Raw genomic sequence first — 26,867 nt, forward strand, 5'->3', positions numbered from 1 at the left:
AACTCCAAAACTCCAAAGCTCTAAAACTCCAAAAGTCCAATAATCCGAAACTCCGAAAGTCCAAAACTCCAAAAATCCAAAACTCCAAAAATCCAAAACTCCAAAAATCGAAAACTCGAAAACTCCAAAACTGCAAAAATCCAAAACTCCAAAATTCCGAAACTCGGAAACTCCAAAACTCCGAACCTCCAAAATCTCCAAAGCTCCACAACTCCGAATCTCCAAAACTCCGAAACTCCAAAAATCCATACCTCCAAAACTCCAAAAATCCAAAACTCCAAAACTCCAAAACTCCAAAAGTGCAAAAATCCAAGACACCAAAGCTCTAAAACTCCAAAAGTCCCATAATCCGAAACTCTGAAAGCCCAAAACTCCAAAAATCCAAGACTCCAAAAATCCAAAACTCCAAAAATCCAAAACTCGAAAACTTCAAAACTGCAAAAATCCAAAACTCCAAAATTCCGAAACTCGGAAACTCCAAAACTCGGAAACTCCAAAACTCCAAACCTCCAAAATCTCCAAAACTAAACAACCCCGAATCTCCAAAACTCCGAAACTCCAAAAATCCATACCTCCAAAATCCAAAATTCTAGAACTCCAAAACTACAAAAATACAAAATTCTGGAACAACAAAACCCCGAATCTCCAAAAATCCATGCCTCCAAAATTCCAAAAATCCAAAACTCCAAAACCAAGACTCCAAAAGTGCAAAAATCCAGAACTCCGAAACTCAAAAACTCCAAAAAACCAAAACTCCAAAACTCCAAAACTCCAAAAGTGCAAAAATCCAAAACTCCGAAACTCCGAAACTCCGAAACTCCGAAACACCAAAACTCCAAAACTCTGAAACTCCAAAACTCCAAAACTACAAAATTACGAAACTCCAAAACTGCAAAAATCCAAAACTCCAAAATTCCGAAACTCGGAAACTCCAAAACTCCGAAACTCCGAAAATCCAGAACTCCAAAACTCCAAAACTCCAAAGCTCTAAAACTCCAGACGTCCAATAATCCGAAACTCCGAAAGTCCAAAACTCCAAACATCCAAAACTCCAAAAATCCAAAACTTAAAATTCGAAACTCCAAAACTCCAAAACTCCGAAACTGCAAAACTCCAAAACTCCGAAACTCCAAAATTCCGAAACTCCAAAACTCCGAAACTCCGAAAATCTGGAACTCCAAAACTTTAAAACTCCAAAGCTCTAAAACTCCAAAACTCCAAAAATCCAAAACTCCAAAATTCCGAAACTCGGAAACTCCAAAACTCGGAAACTCCAAAACTCCGAACCTCCAAAACTCCAAAACTCCACAACCCCTCAAAACTCAAAACCTCCAAAAATCCAAAACACCAAAACTCCAATGCTTTAAAAATCCAAAACTCCAAAAATCCAAAACTCCAAAAATTGAAAACTCCACAAATCCGAAACTCCAAAACTCCAAAACTCCGCAACCCCGAATCTCCAAAACTCTGAAACTCCAAAACTCCGAAACTCCAAAAATCCAGAACTCCAAAACTCCAAAGCTGTAAAACTCCAAATGTCCAATAATCCGAAACTCCGAAAGTCCAAAACTCAAACAATCCAAAACTCCAAAAATCCAAAACTCCAAAAATCCAAAACTCCAAAAAACCAAAACTCCAAAACTCCAAACCTCCAAACTTCGAAAACTCCCAAACCCCGAATCTCCAAAACTCGGAAACTCCAAAACTCCAAAAGTGCAAAAATCCAAAACTCCAAAACTCAAAATCTCCAGAACTCCAAAAATCCAAAACTCCAAAACTCCAAAACTCCGAAACTCCAAAACTCCTAAACTCGAAAACTCCTAAACTCCGAAACTCTGAAAATTCAAAACTCCAAAAAGTCAAAACTCCGAAAATCCGAAATTCCGAAACTCCACAACCCCAAATCTCCAAAACTCCACAAATCCAAAACTAGAAAACTCCAAAACTGCAAAACTGCAAAACTCCAAAACTCCGAAACTCCAAAACTCCAAAAGTCCGAAACTCCGAAACCACAAAAATCTGGAACTCCAAAACTCCAAAGCTCTAGAACTCCAAAACTGCAAAAATCCGAAACTCCAAAATTCCGAAACTCCGCAACTCCGAATCTCCAAAACGGCGCAACTCTCAAACTCAAAAACTCCGAAACTCCAAAACTCCAAAACTCCGAAACTCCGAAAATCTCGAACTCCAAAACTCCAAAACTCCAAAGCTCTAAAACTCCAAAACTCCAAAACTCCAAAAATCCAAAACTCCAAAATTCCGAAACTCGGAAACTCCAAAACTCGGAAACTCCAAAACTCCGAACCTCCAAAACTCCACAACCCCTCAAAACTCAAAACCTCCAAAACTCCGAAACTCCAAAACTCCAAAACTCCAATGCTTTAAAAATCCAAAACTCCAAAAATCCAAAACTCCAAAAATCGAAAACTCCACAAATCCGAAACTCCAAAACTCCGAAACTCCAAAACTCTGAAACTCCAAAACTCCGAAACTCCAAAAATCCAAAACTCCAAAATTACGAAACTCGGAAACTCCAAAACTTCGAAACTCCAAAACTCCGAACCTCCAAAACTCCAAAACTCCACACCCCTCAAAACTGAAAACTCCACAAATCCGAAACTCCAAAACTCCGAAACTCCAAAACTCTGAAACTCCACAACCCCTCAAAACTGAAAACCTCCAAATATCCAAAACACCAAAACTCCAATGCTTTAAAAATCCAAAACTCCAAAAATCTAAAAACTTAAAAACTCCAAAACTCCACAAATCTGAAACTCCAAAACTCCGAGACTGACAAATTCCGAAACTCCGCAACCCCGAATCTCCAAAACTCTGAAACTCCAAAACTCCAAAAGTGCAAAAATCCAGAACTCCGAAACTCAAAAACTCCAAAAAACCAAAACTCCAAAACTCCAAACCTCCAAACTTCGAAAACTCCCAAACCCCGAATCTCCAAAACTCGGAAACTACAAAACTCCAAAAGTGCAAAAATCCAAAACTCCAATACTCAAAAACTCCAGAACTCCAAAACTCCAAAAATCCAAAACTCCAAAACTCCGAAACTCCGAAACTCCAAAACTCCGAAACTCGAAAACTCCAAAACTCCAAAACTGCAAAAATCCAAAACTCCAAAATTCCGAAACTCGGAAACTCCAAACCTCCGAACCTCCAAAATCTCCAAAGCTCCACAACCCCGAATCTCCAAAACTCCGAAACTCCAAAAATCCATACCTCCAAAATCCAAAATTCTAAAACTCCAAAACTCCAAAACTACAAAATTTTCGAACAACAAAACCCCAAATCTCCAAAAATCCATACCTCCAAAACTGCAACAATCCAAAACTCCGAAACTCCAAAACTCCTAAAGTTGAAAAATCCAAAACTCCAAAGCTCTAAAACTCCAAAAGTCCAATAATTCGAAACTCCGAAAGTCCAAAACTCCAAAAATCCAAGACTCCAAAAATCCAAAACTCCAAAAATCCTAAACTCGAAAACTCCAGTACTCCAAAGCTCTAAAACTCCAAAAGTCCAATAATCCGAAACTCCGAAAGTCCAAAACTCCAAAAATCCAAGACTCCAAAAATCCAAAACTCCAAAAATCCAAAACTCGAAAACTCCAAAACTCGGAAACTCCAAAACTTCGAACCTCCAAAATCTCCAAAACTCCACAACCCCGAATCTCCAAAACTCCGAAACTCCAAAAATCCATACCTCCAAAATCCAAAATTCTAAAACTCCAAAACTACAAAACTACAAAATTCTCGAACAACAAAACCCCGAATCTCCAAAAATCCAAAAATCCGAAACTCCAAAACTCCAAAACTCATAAATTCCGAAACTCCAAAACACAAAAATTCCGAAACTCCACAACCCTGAACCTCTAAAACTCCAAAACTCCGAAACTCCGAAACTCCAAAACTCCGAAACTCGAAAACTCCAAAACTCCGAAACTCCGGAAGTCCAAAACTCAAAAACTCCGAAACTCCAAAACTCCAATAATCCGCAACTCCGAAAATCCAAAGCTCCAAAAATCCAAAACACAAAAACTCCAATGCTCCAAATATCCAAAACTCCAAAACTCGAAAAATCCGAAGCTCCAAAACATGAAAACTCCGAAACCCCGAATCTCCAAAACTCCAAAAATCCATACCTCCAAAATCCAAAATTCTAAAACTCCAAAACTGCAAAAACTACAAAATTCTGGAATAAAACCCCAAATCTCCAAAACTCCAAAAATCCAAAACTCCAAAAGTGCAAAATCCAAAACTCAAAAACTCCAAAACTCCAAAACTCTGAAACACCGAAATTACGAAAATCCGAAACTCCAAAACTCCGAAACTCCAAAACTCCAAAACTCCAAAACTCCGAAAGTCCAAAACTACAAAATTCCGAAACTCCAAAACTATTAAACTCCAAAATACTTAAACTCACAACACTGAATCTCCAAAACTCCGAAACTCCAAAGCTCTAAAACTTAAAATTCGAAACTCCAAAGCACCAAAATTCCGAAACTCCAAAACTCCGAAACTCCGAAAATCTGGAACTCCAAAACTCCAAAACTCCAAAGCTCTAAAACTCCAAAACTCCAAAACTCCAAAAATCCAAAACTCCAAAATTCCGAAACTCGGAAACTCCAAAACTCGGAAACTCCAAAACTCCGAACCTCCAAAACTCCAAAACTCCACAACCCCTCAAAACTCGAAACCTCCAAAAATCCAAAACACCAAAACTCCAATGCTTTAAAAATCCAAAACTCCAATAATCCAAAACTCCAAAAATCGAAAACTCCACAAATCCGAAACTCCAAAACTCCGAAACTCCAAAACTCCGAAACTCCAAAACTCTGAAACTCCAAAACTCCGAAACTCCAAAAATCCAAAACTCCAAAATTCCGAAACTCGGAAACTCCAAAACTTCGAAACTCCAAAACTCCGAACCTCCAAAACTCCACACCCCTCAAAACTGAAAACTCCACAAATCCGAAACTCCAAAACTCCGAAACTCCAAAACTCTGAAACTCCACAACCCCTCAAAACTGAAAACCTCCAAAAATCCAAAACACCAAAACTCCAATGCTTTAAAAATCCAAAACTCCAAAAATCTAAAAACTTAAAAACTCCAAAACTCCACAAATCTGAAACTCCAAAACTCCGAGACTGACAAATTCCGAAACTCCGCAACCCCGAATCTCCAAAACTCTGAAACTCCAAAACTCCAAAAGTGCAAAAATCCAGAACTCCGAAACTCAAAAACTCCAAAAAACCAAAACTCCAAAACTCCAAACCTCCAAACTTCGAAAACTCCCAAACCCCGAATCTCCAAAACTCGGAAACTACAAAACTCCAAAAGTGCAAAAATCCAAAACTCCAATACTCAAAAACTCCAGAACTCCAAAACTCCAAAAATCCAAAACTCCAAAATTCCGAAACTCGGAAACTCCAAACCTCCGAACCTCCAAAATCTCCAAAGCTCCACAACCCCGAATCTCCAAAACTCCGAAACTGCAAAAATCCATACCTCCAAAATCCAAAATTCTAAAACTCCAAAACTCCAAAACTACAAAATTTTCGAACAACAAAACCCCAAATCTCCAAAAATCCATACCTCCAAAACTGCAACAATCCAAAACTCCGAAACTCCAAAACTCCTAAAGTTGAAAAATCCAAAACTCCAAAGCTCTAAAACTCCAAAAGTCCAATAATTCGAAACTCCGAAAGTCCGACACTCCAAAAATCCAAGACTCCAAAAATCCAAAACTCCAAAAATCCTAAACTCGAAAACTCCAATACTCCAAAGCTCTAAAACTCCAAAAGTCCAATACTCCGAAACTCCGAAAGTCCAAAACTCCAAAAATCCAAGACTCCAAAAATCCAAAACTCCAAAAATCCAAAACTCGAAAACTCCAAAACTCGGAAACTCCAAAACTCCAAAAGTGCAAAAATCCAAAACTCCAAAGCTCTAAAACTCCAAAAGTCCAATAATCCGAAACTCCGAAAGTCCAAAACTCCAAAAATCCAAGACTCCAAAAATCCAAAACTCGAAAACTCCAAAACTGCAAAAATCCAAAACTCCAAAATTCCGAAACTCGGAAACTCCAAAACTCGGAAACTCCAAAACTCCACAACACCGAATCTCCAAAACTCCGAAAACTCCAAAATTCCATACCTCCAAAATCCAAACTTCTAAAACTCCAAAACTACAAAACTACAAAATTCTGGAACAACAAAACCCCGAATCTCCAAAAATCCATACCTCCAAAACTCCAAATATCCAAAACTCCGAAACTCCAAAACTCCAAAAGTGCAAAAATCCAAAACTCCAAAACTGCAAAAATCCAAAACTCCAAAATTCCGAAACTCGGAAACTCCAAAACTCCGAAACTCCGAAACTCCGAACATCCAGAACTCCAAAACTCCAAAACTCCAAAGCTCTAAAACTCCAAAACTCCAAAACTCCAAAAATCCAAAACTCCAAAATTCCGAAACTCGGAAACTCCAAAAGTCGGAAACTCCAAAACTCCGAACCTCCAAAACTCCAAAACTCCACAACCCCTCAAAACTCAAAACCTCCAAAAATCCAAAACACCAAAACTCCAATGCTTTAAAAATCCAAAACTCCAAAAATCCAAAACTCCAAAAATTGAAAACTCCACAAATCCGAAACTCCAAAACTCCGAAACTCCAAAACTCTGAAACTCCAAAACTCCGAAACTCACAAACTCCGAAACTCCGCAACCCCGAATCTCCAAAACTCTGAAACTCCAAAACTCCGAAACTCCAAAAATCCAGAACTCCAAAACTCCAAAGCTGTAAAACTCCAAATGTCCAATAATCCGAAACTCCGAAAGTCCAAAACTCAAACAATCCAAAACTCCAAAAATCCAAAACTACAAAAATCCAAAACTCCAAAATTCCGAAACTCGGAAACTCCAAAACTCGGAAACTCCAAAACTCCGAACCTCCAAAACTCCAAAACTCCACAACCCCTCCAAACTCAAAACGTCCAAAAATCCAAAACACCAAAACACCAATGCTTTAAAAATCCAAAACTCCAAAAATCCAAAACTCCAAAATTCGAAAACTTAAAAACTCCAAAACTCCAAAGCTCTAAAACTCCAAAAGTCCAATAATTCAAAACTCCGAAAGTCCAAAACTCCAAACATCCAAAACTCCAAAAATTCAAAACTTAAAATTCGAAACTCCAAAACTCCAAAACTCCAAAACTCCGAAACTGCAAAACTCCAAAACTCCAAAACTCCAAAATTCCGAAACTCCAAAACTCCGAAACTCCAAAGCTCTAAAACTTCAAAACTCCAAAACTCCAAAAATCCAAAACTCCAAAATTCCGAAACTCGGAAACTCCAAAACTCGGAAACTCCAAAACTCCGAAACTCCAAAACTCCAAAACTCCACAACCCCTCAAAACTCAAAACCTCCAAAAATCCAAAACACCAAAACTCCAATGCTTTAAAAATCCAAAACTCCAAAAATCCAAAACTCCAAAAATTGAAAACTCCACAAATCCGAAACTCCAAAACTCCGAAACTCCAAAACTCTGAAACTCCAAAACTCCGAAACTCACAAACTCCGAAACTCCGCAAATCCGAATCTCCAAAGCTCTGAAACTCCAAAACTCCGAAACTCCAAAAATCCAGAACTCCAAAACTCCAAAGCTGTAAAACTCCAAATGTCCAATAATCCGAAACTCCGAAAGTCCAAAACTCAAACAATCCAGAACTCCAAAAATCCAAAACTACAAAAATCCAAAACTCCAAAATTCCAAAATTCCGAAACTCGGAAACTCCAAAACTCGGAAACTCCAAAACTCCGAACCTCCAAAACTCCAAAACTCCACAACCCCTCCAAACTCAAAACCTCCAAAAATCCAAAACACCAAAACTCCAATGCTTGAAAAATCCAAAACTCCAAAAATCCAAAACTCCAAAAATCGAAAACTTAAAAACTCCAAAACTCCAAAACTCCGAAACTACAAAACTCTGAAACTCCAAAACTCCGAAACTCACAAATTCCGAAACTCCGCAACCCCGAATCTCCAAAACTGAAACTCCAAAACTCCGAAACTCAAAAATCCAGAACTCCAAAACTCCAAAGCTCTAAAGCTCCAAAAGTCCAATAATCCGAAACTCCGAAAGTCCAAAACTCAAACAATCCAGAACTCCAAAAATCCAAAACTTAAAATTCGAAACTCCAAATCTCCAAAATTCCGAAACTCGGAAACTCCAAAAGTCGGAAACTCCAAAACTCCGAACCTCCAAAACTCCAAAACTCCACAACCCCTCAAAACTCAAAACCTCCAAAAATCCAAAACACCAAAACTCCAATGCTTTAAAAATCCAAAACTCCAAAAATCCAAAACTCCAAAAATTGAAAACTCCACAAATCCGAAACTCCAAAACTCCGAAACTCCAAAACTCTGAAACTCCAAAACTCCGAAACTCACAAACTCCGAAACTCCGCAACCCCGAATCTCCAAAACTCTGAAACTCCAAAACTCCGAAACTCCAAAAATCCAGAACTCCAAAACTCCAAAGCTGTAAAACTCCAAATGTCCAATAATCCGAAACTCCGAAAGTCCAAAACTCAAACAATCCAAAACTCCAAAAATCCAAAACTACAAAAATCCAAAACTCCAAAATTCCGAAACTCGGAAACTCCAAAACTCGGAAACTCCAAAACTCCGAACCTCCAAAACTCCAAAACTCCACAACCCCTCCAAACTCAAAACGTCCAAAAATCCAAAACACCAAAACACCAATGCTTTAAAAATCCAAAACTCCAAAAATCCAAAACTCCAAAATTCGAAAACTTAAAAACTCCAAAACTCCAAAGCTCTAAAACTCCAAAAGTCCAATAATTCAAAACTCCGAAAGTCCAAAACTCCAAACATCCAAAACTCCAAAAATTCAAAACTTAAAATTCGAAACTCCAAAACTCCAAAACTCCAAAACTCCGAAACTGCAAAACTCCAAAACTCCAAAACTCCAAAATTCCGAAACTCCAAAACTCCGAAACTCCAAAGCTCTAAAACTTCAAAACTCCAAAACTCCAAAAATCCAAAACTCCAAAATTCCGAAACTCGGAAACTCCAAAACTCGGAAACTCCAAAACTCCGAAACTCCAAAACTCCAAAACTCCACAACCCCTCAAAACTCAAAACCTCCAAAAATCCAAAACACCAAAACTCCAATGCTTTAAAAATCCAAAACTCCAAAAATCCAAAACTCCAAAAATTGAAAACTCCACAAATCCGAAACTCCAAAACTCCGAAACTCCAAAACTCTGAAACTCCAAAACTCCGAAACTCACAAACTCCGAAACTCCGCAAATCCGAATCTCCAAAACTCTGAAACTCCAAAACTCCGAAACTCCAAAAATCCAGAACTCCAAAACTCCAAAGCTGTAAAACTCCAAATGTCCAATAATCCGAAACTCCGAAAGTCCAAAACTCAAACAATCCAAAACTCCAAAAATCCAAAACTACAAAAATCCAAAACTCCAAAATTCCAAAATTCCGAAACTCGGAAACTCCAAAACTCGGAAACTCCAAAACTCCGAACCTCCAAAACTCCAAAACTCCACAACCCCTCCAAACTCAAAACCTCCAAAAATCCAAAACACCAAAACTCCAATGCTTGAAAAATCCAAAACTCCAAAAATCCAAAACTCCAAAAATCGAAAACTTAAAAACTCCAAAACTCCAAAACTCCGAAACTACAAAACTCTGAAACTCCAAAACTCCGAAACTCACAAATTCCGAAACTCCGCAACCCCCAATCTCCAAAACTGAAACTCCAAAACTCCGAAACTCAAAAATACAGAACTCCAAAACTCCAAAGCTCTAAAGCTCCAAAAGTCCAATAATCCGAAACTCCGAAAGTCCAAAACTCAAACAATCCAGAACTCCAAAAATCCAAAACTTAAAATTCGAAACTCCAAATCTCCAAAATTCCGAAACTCCAAAACTCCGAAACTCCGAAAATCTGGAACTCCAAAACTCCAAAGCTCTAAAACTCCAAAAGTCCAATAATCCGAAACTCCGAAAGTCGAAAACTCCAAAAATCCAAAACTCGAAAACTCCAAAACTGCAAAAATCCAAAACTCCAAAATTCCGAAACTCGGAAACTCCAAAACTCTGAACCTCCAAAATCTCCAAAGCTCCACAACCCCGAATCTCCAAAAATCTGAAACTCAAAAAATCCATACCTCCAATATCCAAAATTCTAAAACTCCAAAACTCCAAAACTACAAAATATTGGAACAACAAAACCCCAAATCTCCAAAAATCCATACCTCCAAAACTCCAAAAATCCAAAACTCCGAAACTCCAAAACTCCAAAAGTGCAAAAATCCAAAACTCCAAAGCTCTAAAACTCCAAAAGTCCAATAATCCGAAACTCCGAAAGTCCAAAACTCCAAAAATCCAAGACTCCAAAAATCCAAAACTCGAAAACTCCAAAACTGCAAAAATCCAAAACTCCAAAATTCCGAAACTCGGAAACTCCAAAACTCGGAAACTCCAAAACTCCGAACCTCCAAAATCTCCAAAACTCCACAACACCGAATCTCCAAAACTCCAAAAACTCCAAAATTCCATACCTCCAAAATCCAAACTTCTAAAACTCCAAAACTACAAAACTACAAAATTCTGGAACAACAAAACCCCGAATCTCCAAAAATCCATACCTCCAAAACTCCAAATATCCAAAACTCCGAAACTCCAAAACTCCAAAAGTGCAAAAATCCAAAACTCCAAAACTGCAAAAATCCAAAACTCCAAAATTCCGAAACTCGGAAACTCCAAAACTCCGAAACTCCGAAACTCCGAAAATCCAGAACTCCAAAACTCCAAAACTCCAAAGCTCTAAAACTCCAGACGTCCAATAATCCGAAACTCCGAAAGTCCAAAACTCCAAACATCCAAAACTCCAAAAATTCAAAACTTAAAATTCGAAAATCCAGAACTCCAAAACTCCAAAGCTGTAAAACTCCAAATGTCCAATAATCCGAAACTCCGAAAGTCCAAAACTCAAACAATCCAAAACTCCAAAAATCCAAAACTACAAAAATCCAAAACTCCAAAATTCCGAAACTCGGAAACTCCAAAACTCGGAAACTCCAAAACTCCGAACCTCCAAAACTCCAAAACTCCACAACCCCTCCAAACTCAAAACGTCCAAAAATCCAAAACACCAAAACTCCAATGCTTTAAAAATCCAAAACTCCAAAAATCCAAAACTCCAAAAATCGAAAACTTAAAAACTCCAAAACTCCAAAACTCCGAAACTACAAAGCTCTGAAACTCCAAAACTCCAAAACTCACAAATTCCGAAACTCCGCAACCCCGAATCTCCAAAACTGAATCTCCAAAACTCCGAAACTCAAAAATCCAGAACTCCAAAACTCCAAAGCTCTAAAGCTCCAAAAGTCCAATAATCCGAAACTCCGAAAGTCCAAAACTCAAACAATCCAGAACTCCAAAAATCCAAAACTTAAAATTCGAAACTCCAAATCTCCAAAATTCCGAAACTCCAAACTCCGAAACTCCGAAAATCTGGAACTCCAAAACTCCAAAGCTCTAAAACTCCAAAAGTCCAATAATCCGAAACTCCGAAAGTCCAAAACTCCAAAAATCGAAAACTCGAAAACTCCAAAACTGCAAAAATCGAAAACTCCAAAACTCCGAACCTCCAAAATCTCCAAAGCTCCACAACTGCGAATCTCCAAAACTCCGAAACTCCAAAAATCCATACCTCCAAAATCCAAAATTCTAAAACTCCAAAACTCCAAAACTACAAAATTTTGGAACAACAAAACCCCGAATCTCCAAAAATCCATACCTCCAAAACTCCAAAAATGCAAAACTCCAAAACTCCAAAACTCCAAAAGTGCAAAAATCCAGAACTCCGAAACTCAAAAACTCCAAAAAACAAAAACTCCAAAACTCCAAACCTCCAAATTTTGAAAACTCCCAAACCCCGAATCTCCAAAACTCGGAAACTCCAAAACTCCAAAAGTGCAAAAATCCAAAACTCAAAAACTCAAAAACTCCAGAACTCCAAAACTCCAAAAATCCAAAACTCCAAAACTCCGAAACTCCGAAAATCCGAAACTCCAAAACTCCAAAACTCCGAAACTCCAAAACTCCGAAACTCGAAAACTCCTAAACTCCGAAATTCTGAAAATTCAAAACTCCAAAAAGTCAAAACTCCGAAACTCCGAAAATCCGAAATTCCGAAACTCCACAACCCCAAATCTCCAAAACTCCACAAATCCAAAACTAGAAAACTCCAAAACTGCAAAACTGCAAAACTCCAAAACTCCGAACCTCAAAAACTCCAAAAGTCCGAAACTCCGAAACCACAAAAATCTGGAACTCCAAAACTCCAAAGCTCTAGAACTCCAAAACTGCAAAAATCCGAAACTCCAAAATTCCGAAACTCCACAACTCCGAATCTCCAAAACGGCGCAACTCTCAAACTCAAAAACTCCGAAACTCCAAAACTCCAAAACTCCGAAACTCGGAAACTCTAAAACTCCAAAACTCCAATAATCCGAAACTCCGAAAATCCTAAACTCCAAAAATCCAAAACTCCGAAATTCCAAAACTCACACACTCCGAAACTCCGAATTTCTGGAACTCCAAAACTCCAAAGCTCTAAAACTCCAAAACTCCAAAAATCCGAAACTCCTTAAATCCAAAACTAGAAAACTCCACAACTGCAAAAAACTGAAACTCCAAAATTCCGAAACTCCACAACCACGAATCTGCAAAACTGCGAAACTCCAAAACTCAGAAACTCCAAAACTCTGAACCCCCAAAACTACAAAACTTCAAACTCCGAAACTCCAAAACTCCGAAACTCCAAAACTCCAAAACTGCAAAATTCTGGAACAACAAAACCCTGAAACTCCAAAAATCCAAAAATCCGAAACTCCAAAACACAAATTCCGAAACTCCACAACCCTGAACCTCCAAAACTCCGAAACTCCAAAACTTCGAAATTCCGAAACTCCAAAACTCCAAAACTCCGAAACTGCAAAACTCCAAAACTCCGAAACTCCGGAACTCCGAAACTCCGAAACTCCGAAACTCCGAAACTCCAAAACTCCGAAACTCCAACAATCAATACCTCCAAAACTCCAAAACTACAGAATTCAGAAACTCCAAAACCCCGAATTTCCAAAACTGCGAAACTGCAATAGTCCGAAACTCTAAAACTCCAAAAATCCGAAACTCTGAAAATTCAAAAATCCGAAACTCCAAAAATCCGGAACTCCACAACCCCGATTCTCCATACGGCGCAACTCCCAAACTAAAAAACTCCGAAACTCCAAAACTCCGAAACTCGGAAACTCCAAAACTCCAAAACCACAAAATTCTGGAACTCCAAAATTCTGAATCTCCAAAAATCCATACCTCCAAAACTCCAAAACTCCAAAACTCCGGAACTCCAAAACTCAAAAATTCCTAAACTCCACAACCCTGAACCTCGAAAACTCCGAAACTCCAAAACTCCAAAACTCCGAAACTCCAAAACTGCGAAACTCGAAAACTCCAAAACTCCGAAAGTCCAAAACTCCAATAATCTGCAACTCTGAAAATCCAAAGCTCCAAAAATCCAAAACACAAAAACTCCAATGCTCCAAAAATCCAAAACCCCAACTATCCAAAACTCCAAAAATCGAAAAATCCGAAGGTCCAAAACATGAAAACTCCGAAACCCTGAATCTCCAAAACTCCAAAAATCCATACCTCCAAAATCCAAAATTCTAAAACTCCAAAACTCCAAAACTACAAAATTCTGGAACAACAAAACCCCAAATCTCCAAAAATCCATACCTCCAAAACTCCAAAAGTCCAAAACTCCAAAAGTGCAAAATCCAAAACTCAAAAACTCCAAAACTCCAAAAATCCAAAACTCCAAAACTCCAAAACTCTGAAACACCGAAACTACAAAAATCCGAAACTCCAAAACTCCAAAACTCCGAATCTCCAAAACTACAAAATTCCGAAACTCCAAAACTATGAAACTCCAAAATACTTAAACTCACAACACTAAATCTCCAAAACTCCGAAACTCCAAAGCTCTAAAAGTGCAAAAATCCAGAACTCCGAAACTCAAAAACTCCAAAAAACAAAAACTCCAAAACTCGAAAACTCCAAAATTCCGAAACTGCAAAACTCCGAAACACCGAAAATCTGGAACTCCAAAACTCCAAAGCTCTAAAACTCCAAAAGTCCAATAATCCGAAACTCCGAAAGTCCAAAACTCCAAAAATCCAAAACTCCAAAAATCCAATACTCGAAAACTCCAAAACTGCAAAAATCCAAAACTCCAATATTCCGAAACTCGGAAACTCCAAAACTCTGAACCTCCAAAATCTCCAAAGCTCCACAACCCCGAATCTCCAAAACTCTGAAACTCCAAAAATCCATACCTCCAAAATCCAAAATTCTAAAACTCCAAAACTACAAAACTACAAAATATTGGAACAACAAAACCCCAAATCTCCAAAAATCCATACCTCCAAAACTCCAAGAATCCAAAACTCCGAAACTCCAAAACTCCAAAAGTGCAAAAATCCAAAACTCCAAAGCTCTAAAACTCCAAAAGTCCAATAATGCGAAACTCCGAAAGTCCAAAACTCCAAAAATCCAAGACTCCAAAAATCCAAAACTCCAAAAATTCAAAACTCGAAAACTCCAAAATTGCAAAAATCCAAAACTCCAAAATTCCGAAACTCGGAAACTCCAAAACTCGGAAACTCCAAAACTCCGAACCTCCAAAATCTCCAAAACTCCACAACCCCGAATCTCCAAAACTCCGAAAACTCCAAAATTCCATACCTCCAAAATCCAAACTTCTAAAAGTCCAAAGCTACAAAACTACAAAATTATGGAACAACAAAACCCCGAATCTCCAAAAATCCATACCTCCAAAACTCCGAAACTCCAAAACTCCAAAAGTGCAAAAATCCAAAACTCCAAAACTCACAAATCCAAAACTCGGAAACTCCAAAACTCGGAAACTCCAAACCTCCGAACCTCCAAAATCTCCAAAACTCCACAACCCCGAATCTCCAAAACTTCTAAAACTCCAAAACTACAAAACTACAAAATTCTGGAACAACAAAATCCGAATCTCCAAAAATCCATACCTCCAAAACTCCGAAACTCCAAAACTCCAAAAGTGCAAAAATCCAAAACTCCAAAACTCAAAAACTCCAAAACTCCAAAAATCCAAAACTGAAAAACTCCAAAACTCCGAAACTCCGAAAATCCAAAACACCAAAACTCCAAAACTCCAAAGCTCTAACACTCCAAAAGTCCAATAATCCGAAACTCCGAAAGTCCAAAACTCCAAAAATCCAAGACTCCAAAAATCCAAAACTCCAAAAATCCAAAACTCGAAAACTCCAATACTCCAAAGCTCTAAAACTCCAAAAGTCCAATAATTCAAAACTCCGAAAGTCCAAAACTCCAAACATCCAAAACTCCAAAAATTCAAAACTTAAAATTCGAAACTCCAAAACTCCAAAACTCCAAAACTCCGAAACTGCAAAACTCCAAAACTCCGAAACTCCAAAATTCCGAAACTCCAAAACTCCGAAACTCCAAAGCTCTAAAACTCCAAAACTCCAAAACTCCAAAAATCCAAAACTCCAAAATTCCGAAACTCGGAAACTCCAAAACTCGGAAACTCCAAAACTCCGAAACTCCAAAACTCCACAACCCCTCAAAACTCAAAACCTCCAAAAATCCAAAACACCAAAACTCCAATGCTTTAAAAATCCAAAACTCCAAAAATCCAAAACTCCAAAAATTGAAAACTCCACAAATCCGAAACTCCAAAACTCCGAAACTCCAAAACTCTGAAACTCCAAAACTCCGAAACTCACAAACTCCGAAACTCCGCAAATCCGAATCTCCAAAACTCTGAAACTCCAAAACTCCGAAACTCCAAAAATCCAGAACTCCAAAACTCCAAAGCTGTAAAACTCCAAATGTCCAATAATCCGAAACTCCGAAAGTCCAAAACTCAAACAATCCAAAACTCCAAAAATCCAAAACTACAAAAATCCAAAACTCCAAAATTCCAAAATTCCGAAACTCGGAAACTCCAAAACTCGGAAACTCCAAAACTCCGAACCTCCAAAACTCCAAAACTCCACAACACCGAATCTCCAAAACTCCGAAAACTCCAAAATTCCATACCTCCAAAATCCAAACTTCTAAAACTCCAAAACTACAAAACTACAAAATTCTGGAACAACAAAACCCCGAATCTCCAAAAATCCATACCTCCAAAACTCCAAATATCCAAAACTCCGAAACTCCAAACTCCAAAAGTGCAAAAATCCAAAACTCCAAAACTGCAAAAATCCAAAACTCCAAAATTCCGAAACTCGGAAACTCCAAAACTCCGAAACTCCGAAACTCCGAAAATCCAGAACTCCAAAACTCCAAAACTCCAAAGCTCTAAAACTCCAGACGTCCAATAATCCGAAACTCCGAAAGTCCAAAACTCCAAACATCCAAAACTCCAAAAATTCAAAACTTAAAATTCGAAACTCCAAAACTCTAAAACTCCGAAACTGCAAAACTCCAAAACTCCAAAACTCCAAAATTCCGAAACTCCAAAACTCCGAAACTCCAAAGCTCTAAAACTCCAAAACTCCAAAACTCCAAAAATCCAAAACTCCAAAATTCCGAAACTCGGAAACTCCAAAAGTCGGAAACTCCAAAACTCCGAACCTCCAAAACTCCAAAACTCCACAACCCCTCAAAACTCAAAACCTCCAAAAATCCAAAACACCAAAACTCCAATGCTTTAAAAATCCAAAACTCCAAAAATCCAAAACTCCAAAAATTGAAAACTCCACAAATCCGAAACTCCAAAACTCCGAAACTCCAAAACTCTGAAACTCCAAAACTCCGAAACTCACAAACTCCGAAACTCCGCAACCCCGAATCTCCAAAACTCTGAAACTCCAAAACTCCGAAACTCCAAAAATCCAGAACTCCCAAACTCCAAAGCTGTAAAACTCCAAATGTCCAATAATCCGAAACTCCGAAAGTCCAAAACTCAAACAATCCAAAACTCCAAAAATCCAAAACTACAAAAATCCAAAATTCCGAAACTCGGAAACTCCAAAACTCGGAAACTCCAAAACTCCGAACCTCCAAAACTCCAAAACTCCACAACCCCTCCAAACTCAAAACGTCCAAAAATCCAAAACACCAAAACTCCAATGCTTTAAAAATCCAAAACTCCAAAAATCCAAAACTCCAAAAATCGAAAACTTAAAAACTCCAAAACTCCAAAACTCCGAAACTACAAAACTCTGAAACTCCAAAACTCCGAAACTCACAAATTCCGAAACTCCGCAACCCCGAATCTCCAAAACTGAATCTCCAAAACTCCGAAACTCAAAAATCCAGAACTCCAAAACTCCAAAGCTCTAAAGCTCCAAAAGTCCAATAATCCGAAACTCCGAAAGTCCAAAACTCAAACAATCCAGAACTCCAAAAATCCAAAACTTAAAATTCGAAACTCCAAATCTCCAAAATTCCGAAACTCCAAACTCCGAAACTCCGAAAATCTGGAACTCCAAAACTCCAAAGCTCTAAAACTCCAAAAGTCCAATAATCCGAAACTCCGAAAGTCCAAAACTCCAAAAATCGAAAACTCCAAAACTCCAAAACTGCAAAAATCGAAAACTCCAAAATTCCGAAACTCGGAAACTCCAAAACTCCGAACCTCCAAAATCTCCAAAGCTCCACAACTGCGAATCTCCAAAACTCCGAAACTCCAAAAATCCATACCTCCAAAATCCAAAATTCTAAAACTCCAAAACTCCAAAACTACAAAATTTTGGAACAACAAAACCCCGAATCTCCAAAAATCCATACCTCCAAAACTCCAAAAATCCAAAACTCCAAAACTCCAAAACTCCAAAAGTGCAAAAATCCAGAACTCCGAAACTCAAAAACTCCAAAAAACAAAAACTCCAAAACTCCAAACCTCCAAATTTTGAAAACTCCCAAACCCCGAATCTCCAAAACTCGGAAACTGCAAAACTCCAAAAATCCAAAACTCCAAAACTCCGAAACTCCGAAAATCCGAAACTCCAAAACTCCAAAACTCCGAAACTCCAAAACTCCGAAACTCGAAAACTCCTAAACTCCGAAATTCTGAAAATTCAAAACTCCAAAAAGTCAAAACTCCGAAACTCCGAAAATCCGAAATTCCGAAACTCCACAACCCCAAATCTCCAAAACTCCACAAATCCAAAACTAGAAAACTCCAAAACTGCAAAACTGCAAAACTCCAAAAATCCGAACCTCAAAAACTCCAAAAGTCCGAAACTCCCAAACCACAAAAATCTGGAACTCCAAAACTCCAAAGCTCTAGAACTCCAAAACTGCAAAAATCCGAAACTCCAAAATTCCGAAACTCCACAACTCCGAATCTCCAAAACGGCGCAACTCTCAAACTCAAAAACTCCGAAACTCCAAAACTCCAAAACTCCGAAACTCGGAAACTCTAAAACTCCAAAACTCCAATAATCCGAAACTCCGAAAATCCTAAACTCCAAAAATCCAAAACTCCGAAATTCCAAAACTCACACACTCCGAAACTCCGAATTTCTGGAACTCCAAAACTCCAAAGCTCTAAAACTCCAAAACTCCAAAAATCCGAATCTCCTTAAATCCAAAACTAGAAAACTCCACAACTGCAAAAAACTGAAACTCCAAAATTCCGAAACTCCACAACCACGAATCTGCAAAACTGCGAAACTCCAAAACTCAGAAACTCCAAAACTCTGAACCCCCAAAACTACAAAACTTCAAACTCCGAAACTCCAAAACTCCGAAACTCCAAAACTCCAAAACTGCAAAATTCTGGAACAACAAAACCCTGAAACTCCAAAAATCCAAAAATCCGAAACTCCAAAACACAAATTCCGAAACTCCACAACCCTGAACCTCCAAAACTCCGAAACTCCAAAACTTCGAAATTCCGAAACTCCAAAACTCCAAAACTACGAAACTGCAAAACTCCAAAACTCCGAAACTCCGAAACTCCGGAACTCCGAAACTCCGAAACTCCGAAACTCCGAAACTCCAAAACTCCGAAACTCAAACAATCAATACCTCCAAAACTCCAAAACTACAGAATTCAGAAACTCCAAAACCCCGAATTTCCAAAACTCCGAAACTGCAATAGTCCGAAACTCTAAAACTCCGAAAATCCGAAACTCTGAAAATCCAAAGCTCCAAAAATCCAAAACACAAAAACTCCAATGCTCCAAAAATCCAAAACCCCAAATATCCAAAACTCCAAGAATCGAAAAATCCGAAGCTCCAAAACATGAAAACTCCGAAACCCTGAATCTCCAAAACTCCAAAAATCCATACCTCCAAAATCCAAAATTCTAAAACTCCAAAACTCCAAAACTACAAAATTCTGGAACAACAAAACCCCAAATCTCCAAAAATCCATACCTCCAAAACTCCAAAAGTCCAAAACTCCAAAAGTGCAAAATCCAAAACTCAAAAACTCCAAAACTCCAAAAATCCAAAACTCCAAAACTCCAAAACTCCAAAACTCTGAAACACCGAAACTACAAAAATCCGAAACTCCAAAACTCCAAAACTCCGAATCTCCAAAACTACAAAATTCCGAAACTCCAAAACTATGAAACTCCAAAATACTTAAACTCACAACACTAAATCTCCAAAACTCCGAAACTCCAAAGCTCTAAAAGTGCAAAAATCCAGAACTCCGAAACTCAAAAACTCCAAAAAACAAAAATCCAAAACTCGAAAACTCCAAAATTCCGAAACTGCAAAACTCCGAAACACCGAAAATCTGGAACTCCAAAACTCCAAAGCTCTAAAACTCCAAAAGTCCAATAATCCGAAACTCCGAAAGTCCAAAACTCCAAAAATCCAAAACTCCAAAAATCCAATACTCGAAAACTCCAAAACTGCAAAAATCCAAGACTCCAATATTCCGAAACTCGGAAACTCCAAAACTCTGAACCTCTAAAATCTCCAAAGCTCCACAACCCCGAATCTCCAAAACTCTGAAACTCCAAAAATCCATACCTCCAAAATCCAAAATTCTAAAACTCCAAAACTACAAAACTACAAAATATTGGAACAACAAAACCCCAAATCTTCAAAAATCCATACCTCCAAAACTCCAAGAATCCAAAACTCCGAAACTCCAAAACTCCAAAAGTGCAAAAATCCAAAACTCCAAAGCTCTAAAACTCCAAAAGTCCAATAATGCGAAACTCCGAAAGTCCAAAACTCCAAAAATCCAAGACTCCAAAAATCCAAAACTCCAAAAATTCAAAACTCGAAAACTCCAAAACTGCAAAAATCCAAAACTCCAAAATTCCGAAACTCGGAAACTCCAAAACTCGGAAACTCCAAAACTCCGAACCTCCAAAATCTCCAAAACTCCACAACCCCGAATCTCCAAAACTCCGAAAACTCCAAAATTCCAGACCTCCAAAATCCAAACTTCTAAAAGTCCAAAGCTACAAAACTACAAAATTATGGAACAACAAAACCCCGAATCTCCAAAAATCCATACCTCCAAAACTCCGAAACTCCAAAACTCCAAAAGTGCAAAAATCCAAAACTCCAAAACTCACAAATCCAAAACTCGGAAACTCCAAAACTCGGAAACTCCAAACCTCCGAACCTCCAAAATCTCCAAAACTCCACAACCTCGAATCTCCAAAACTTCTAAAACTCCAAAACTACAAAACTACAAAATTCTGGAACAACAAAATCCGAATCTCCAAAAATCCATACCTCCAAAACTCCGAAACTCCAAAACTCCAAAAGTGCAAAAATCCAAAACTCCAAAACTCAAAAACTCCAAAACTCCAAAAATCCAAAACTGCAAAACTCCAAAACTCCGAAACTCCGAAAATCCAAAACACGAAAACTCCAAAACTCTGAAACTCCAAAACTCCAAAGCTCTAACACTCCAAAAGTCCAATAATCCGAAACTCCGAAAGTCCAAAACTCCAAAAATCCAAGACTCCAAAAATCCAAAACTCCAAAAATCCAAAACTCGAAAACTCCAATACTCCAAAGCTCTAAAACTCCAAAAGTCCAATAATTCAAAACTCCGAAAGTCCAAAACTCCAAACATCCAAAACTCCAAAAATTCAAAACTTAAAATTCGAAACTCCAAAACTCCAAAACTCCAGAACTCCGAAACTGCAAAACTCCAAAACTCCAAAACTCCGAAACTCCAAAATTCCGAAACTCCAAAACTCCGAAACTCCAAAGCTCTAAAACTCCAAAACTCCAAAACTCCAAAAATCCAAAACTCCAAAATTCCGAAACTCGGAAACTCCAAAACTCGGAAACTCCAAAACTCCGAAACTCCAAAACTCCAAAACTCCACAACCCCTCAAAACTCAAAACCTCCAAAAATCCAAAACACCAAAACTCCAATGCTTTAAAAATCCAAAACTCCAAAAATCCAAAACTCCAAAAATTGAAAACTCCACAAATCCGAAACTCCAAAACTCCGAAACTCCAAAACTCTGAAACTCCAAAACTCCGAAACTCACAAACTCCGAAACTCCGCAAATCCGAATCTCCAAAACTCTGAAACTCCAAAACTCCGAAACTCCAAAAATCCAGAACTCCAAAACTCCAAAGCTGTAAAACTCCAAATGTCCAATAATCCGAAACTCCGAAAGTCCAAAACTCAAACAATCCAAAACTCCAAAAATCCAAAACTACAAAAATCCAAAACTCCAAAATTCCAAAATTCCGAAACTCGGAAACTCCAAAACTCGGAAACTCCAAAACTCCGAACCTCCAAAACTCCAAAACTCCACAACCCCTCCAAACTCAAAACGTCCAAAAATCCAAAACACCAAAACTCCAATGCTTGAAAAATCCAAAACTCCAAAAATCCAAAACTCCAAAAATCGAAAACTTAAAAACTCCAAAACTCCAAAACTCCGAAACTACAAAACTCTGAAACTCCAAAACTCCGAAACTCAAAAATTCCGAAACTCCGCAACCCCGAATCTCCAAAACTGAAACTCCAAAACTCCGAAACTCAAAAATCCAGAACTCCAAAACTCCAAAGCTCTAAAGCTCCAAAAGTCCAATAATCCGAAACTCCGAAAGTCCAAAACTCAAACAATCCAGAACTCCAAAAATCCAAAACTTAAAATTCGAAACTCCAAATCTCCAAAATTCCGAAACTCCAAAACTCCGAAACTCCAAAACTCCGAAACTTTGAAAATCTGGAACTCCAAAACTCCAAAGCTCTAAAACTCCAAAAGTCCAATAATCCGAAACTCCGAAAGTCCAAAACTCCAAAAATCCAAAACTCCAAAAATCCAAAACTCGAAAACTCCAAAACTGCAAAAATCCAAAACTCCAAAATTCCGAAACTCGGAAACTCCAAAACTCTGAACCTCCAAAATCTCCAAAGCTCCACAACCCCGAATCTCCAAAACTCTGAAACTCAAAAAATCCATACCTCCAAAATCCAAAATTCTAAAACTCCAAAACTCCAAAACTACAAAATATTGGAACAACAAAACCCCAAATCTCCAAAAATCCATACCTCCAAAACTCCAAAAATCCAAAACTCCGAAACTCCAAAACTCCAAAGGTGCAAAAATCCAAAACTCCAAAGCTCTAAAACTCCAAAAGTCCAATAATCCGAAACTCCGAAAGTCCAAAACTCCAAAAATCCAAGACTCCAAAAATCCAAAACTCGAAAACTCCAAAACTGCAAAAATCCAAAACTCCAAAATTCCGAAACTCGGAAACTCCAAAACTCGGAAACTCCAAAACTCCGAACCTCCAAAATCTCCAAAACTCCACAACACCGAATCTCCAAAACTCCGAAAACTCCAAAATTCCATACCTCCAAAATCCAAACTTCTAAAACTCCAAAACTACAAAACTACAAAATTCTGGAACAACAAAACCCCGAATCTCCAAAAATCCATACCTCCAAAACTCCAAAAATCTAAAACTCCGAAACTCCAAAACTCCAAAAGTGCAAAAATCCAAAACTCCAAAACTCCAAAACTTCAAAAATCGAAAACTCCAAAACTCCAAAACTCCTAAACTCCGAAACTCCGAAACACCAAAACTCCAAAACTCTGAAACTCCAAAACTCCAAAACTACAAAATTACGAAACTCCAAAACTGCAAAAATCCAAAACTCCAAAATTCCGAAACTCGGAAACTCCAAAACTCCGAAACTCCGAAAATCCAGAACTCCAAAACTCCAAAACTCCAAAGCTCTAAAACTCCAGACGTCCAATAATCCGAAACTCCAAAAGTCCAAAACTCCAAACATCCAAAACTCCAAAAATTCAAAACTTAAAATTCGAAACTCCAAAACTCTAAAACTCCGAAACTGCAAAACTCCAAAACTCCAAAACTCCAAAATTCCGAAACTCCAAAACTCCGAAACTCCAAAGCTCTAAAACTCCAAAACTCCAAAACTCCAAAAATCCAAAACTCCAAAATTCCGAAACTCGGAAACTCCAAAAGTCGGAAACTCCAAAACTCCGAACCTCCAAAACTCCAAAACTCCACAACCCCTCAAAACTCAAAACCTCCAAAAATCCAAAACACCAAAACTCCAATGCTTTAAAAATCCAAAACTCCAAAAATCCAAAACTCCAAAAATTGAAAACTCCACAAATCCGAAACTCCAAAACTCCGAAACTCCAAAACTCTGAAACTCCAAAACTCCGAAACTCACAAACTCCGAAACTCCGCAACCCCGAATCTCCTAAACTCTGAAACTCCAAAACTCCGAAACTCCAAAAATCCAGAACTCCAAAACTCCAAAGCTGTAAAACTCCAAATGTCCAATAATCCGAAACTCCGAAAGTCCAAAACTCAAACAATCCAAAACTCCAAAAATCCAAAACTACAAAAATCCAAAACTCCAAAATTCCGAAACTCGGAAACTCCAAAACTCGGAAACTCCAAAACTCCGAACCTCCAAAACTCCAAAACTCCACAACCCCTCCAAACTCAAAACGTCCAAAAATCCAAAACACCAAAACTCCAATGCTTTAAAAATCCAAAACTCCAAAAATCCAAAACTCCAAAAATCGAAAACTTAAAAACTCCAAAACTCCAAAGCTCTAAAACTCCAAAAGTCCAATAATTCAAAACTCCGAAAGTCCAAAACTCCAAACATCCAAAACTCCAAAAATTCAAAACTTAAAATTCGAAACTCCAAAACTCCAAAACTCCAAAACTCCGAAACTGCAAAACTCCAAAACTCCAAAACTCCAAAATTCCGAAACTCCAAAACTCCGAAACTCCAAAGCTCTAAAACTTCAAAACTCCAAAACTCCAAAAATCCAAAACTCCAAAATTCCGAAACTCGGAAACTCCAAAACTCGGAAACTCCAAAACTCCGAAACTCCAAAACTCCAAAACTCCACAACCCCTCAAAACTCAAAACCTCCAAAAATCCAAAAAAAAAACTCCAATGCTTTAAAAATCCAAAACTCCAAAAATCCAAAACTCCAAAAATTGAAAACTCCACAAATCCGAAACTCCAAAACTCCGAAACTCCAAAACTCTGAAACTCCAAAACTCCGAAACTCACAAACTCCGAAACTCCGCAAATCCGAATCTCCAAAACTCTGAAACTCCAAAACTCCGAAACTCCAAAAATCCAGAACTCCAAAACTCCAAAGCTGTAAAACTCCAAATGTCCAATAATCCGAAACTCCGAAAGTCCAAAACTCAAACAATCCAAAACTCCAAAAATGCAAAACTCGAAAACTCCAAAACTGCAAAAATCCAAAACTCCAAAATTCCGAAACTCGGAAACTCCAAAACTCTGAACCTCCAAAATCTCCAAAGCTCCACAACCCCGAATCTCCAAAACTCTGAAACTCAAAAAATCCATACCTCCAAAATCCAAAATTCTAAAACTCCAAAACTACAAAATATTGGAACAACAAAACCCCAAATCTCCAAAAATCCATACCTCCAAAACTCCAAAAATCCAAAACTCCGAAACTCCAAAACTCCAAAGGTGCAAAAATCCAAAACTCCAAAGCTCTAAAACTCCCAAAGTCCAATAATCCGAAACTCCGAAAGTCCAAAACTCCAAAAATCCAAGACTCCAAAAATCCAAAACTCGAAAACTCCAAAACTGCAAAAATCCAAAACTCCAAAATTCCGAAACTCGGAAACTCCAAAACTCGGAAACTCCAAAACTCCGAACCTCCAAAATCTCCAAAACTCCACAACACCGAATCTCCAAAACTCCGAAAACTCCAAAATTCCATACCTCCAAAATCCAAACTTCTAAAACTCCAAAACTACAAAACTACAAAATTCTGGAACAACAAAACCCCGAATCTCCAAAAATCCATACCTCCAAAACTCCAAAAATCCAAAACTCCGAAACTCCAAAACTCCAAAAGTGCAAAAATCCAAAACTCCAAAACTCCAAAACTCCAAAAATCGAAAACTCCAAAACTCCTAAACTCCGAAACTCCGAAACTCCGAAACACCAAAACTCCAAAACTCTGAAACTCCAAAACTCCAAAACTACAAAATTACGAAACTCCAAAACTCCGAAACTCCAAAGCTCTAAAACTCCAAAACTCCAAAACTCCAAAAATCCAAAACTCCAAAATTCCGAAACTCGGAAACTCCAAAAGTCGGAAACTCCAAAACTCCGAACCTCCAAAACTCCAAAACTCCACAACCCCTCAAAACTCAAAACCTCCAAAAATCCAAAACACCAAAACTCCAATGCTTTAAAAATCCAAAACTCCAAAAATCCAAAACTCCAAAAATTGAAAACTCCACAAATCCGAAACTCCAAAACTCCGAAACTCCAAAACTCTGAAACTCCAAAACTCCGAAACTCACAAACTCCGAAACTCCGCAACCCCGAATCTCCAAAACTCTGAAACTCCAAAACTCCGAAACTCCAAAAATCCAGAACTCCCAAACTCCAAAGCTGTAAAACTCCAAATGTCCAATAATCCGAAACTCCGAAAGTCCAAAACTCAAACAATCCAAAACTCCAAAAATCCAAAACTACAAAAATCCAAAATTCCGAAACTCGGAAACTCCAAAACTCGGAAACTCCAAAACTCCGAACCTCCAAAACTCCAAAACTCCACAACCCCTCCAAACTCAAAACGTCCAAAAATCCAAAACACCAAAACTCCAATGCTTTAAAAATCCAAAACTCCAAAAATCCAAAACTCCAAAAATCGAAAACTTAAAAACTCCAAAACTCCAAAACTCCGAAACTACAAAACTCTGAAACTCCAAAACTCCGAAACTCACAAATTCCGAAACTCCGCAACCCCGAATCTCCAAAACTGAATCTCCAAAACTCCGAAACTCAAAAATCCAGAACTCCAAAACTCCAAAGCTCTAAAGCTCCAAAAGTCCAATAATCCGAAACTCCGAAAGTCCAAAACTCAAACAATCCAGAACTCCAAAAATCCAAAACTTAAAATTCGAAACTCCAAATCTCCAAAATTCCGAAACTCCAAACTCCGAAACTCCGAAAATCTGGAACTCCAAAACTCCAAAGCTCTAAAACTCCAAAAGTCCAATAATCCGAAACTCCGAAAGTCCAAAACTCCAAAAATCGAAAACTCCAAAACTCCAAAACTGCAAAAATCGAAAACTCCAAAATTCCGAAACTCGGAAACTCCAAAACTCCGAACCTCCAAAATCTCCAAAGCTCCACAACTGCGAATCTCCAAAACTCCGAAACTCCAAAAATCCATACCTCCAAAATCCAAAATTCTAAAACTCCAAAACTCCAA

The sequence above is a fragment of the Amblyomma mixtum genome, unplaced genomic scaffold, assembly GCF_055824585.1.
Source record: "Amblyomma mixtum isolate Tamu unplaced genomic scaffold, ASM5582458v1 scaffold_12, whole genome shotgun sequence".
Lineage (NCBI taxonomy): Eukaryota > Metazoa > Arthropoda > Arachnida > Ixodida > Ixodidae > Amblyomma > Amblyomma mixtum.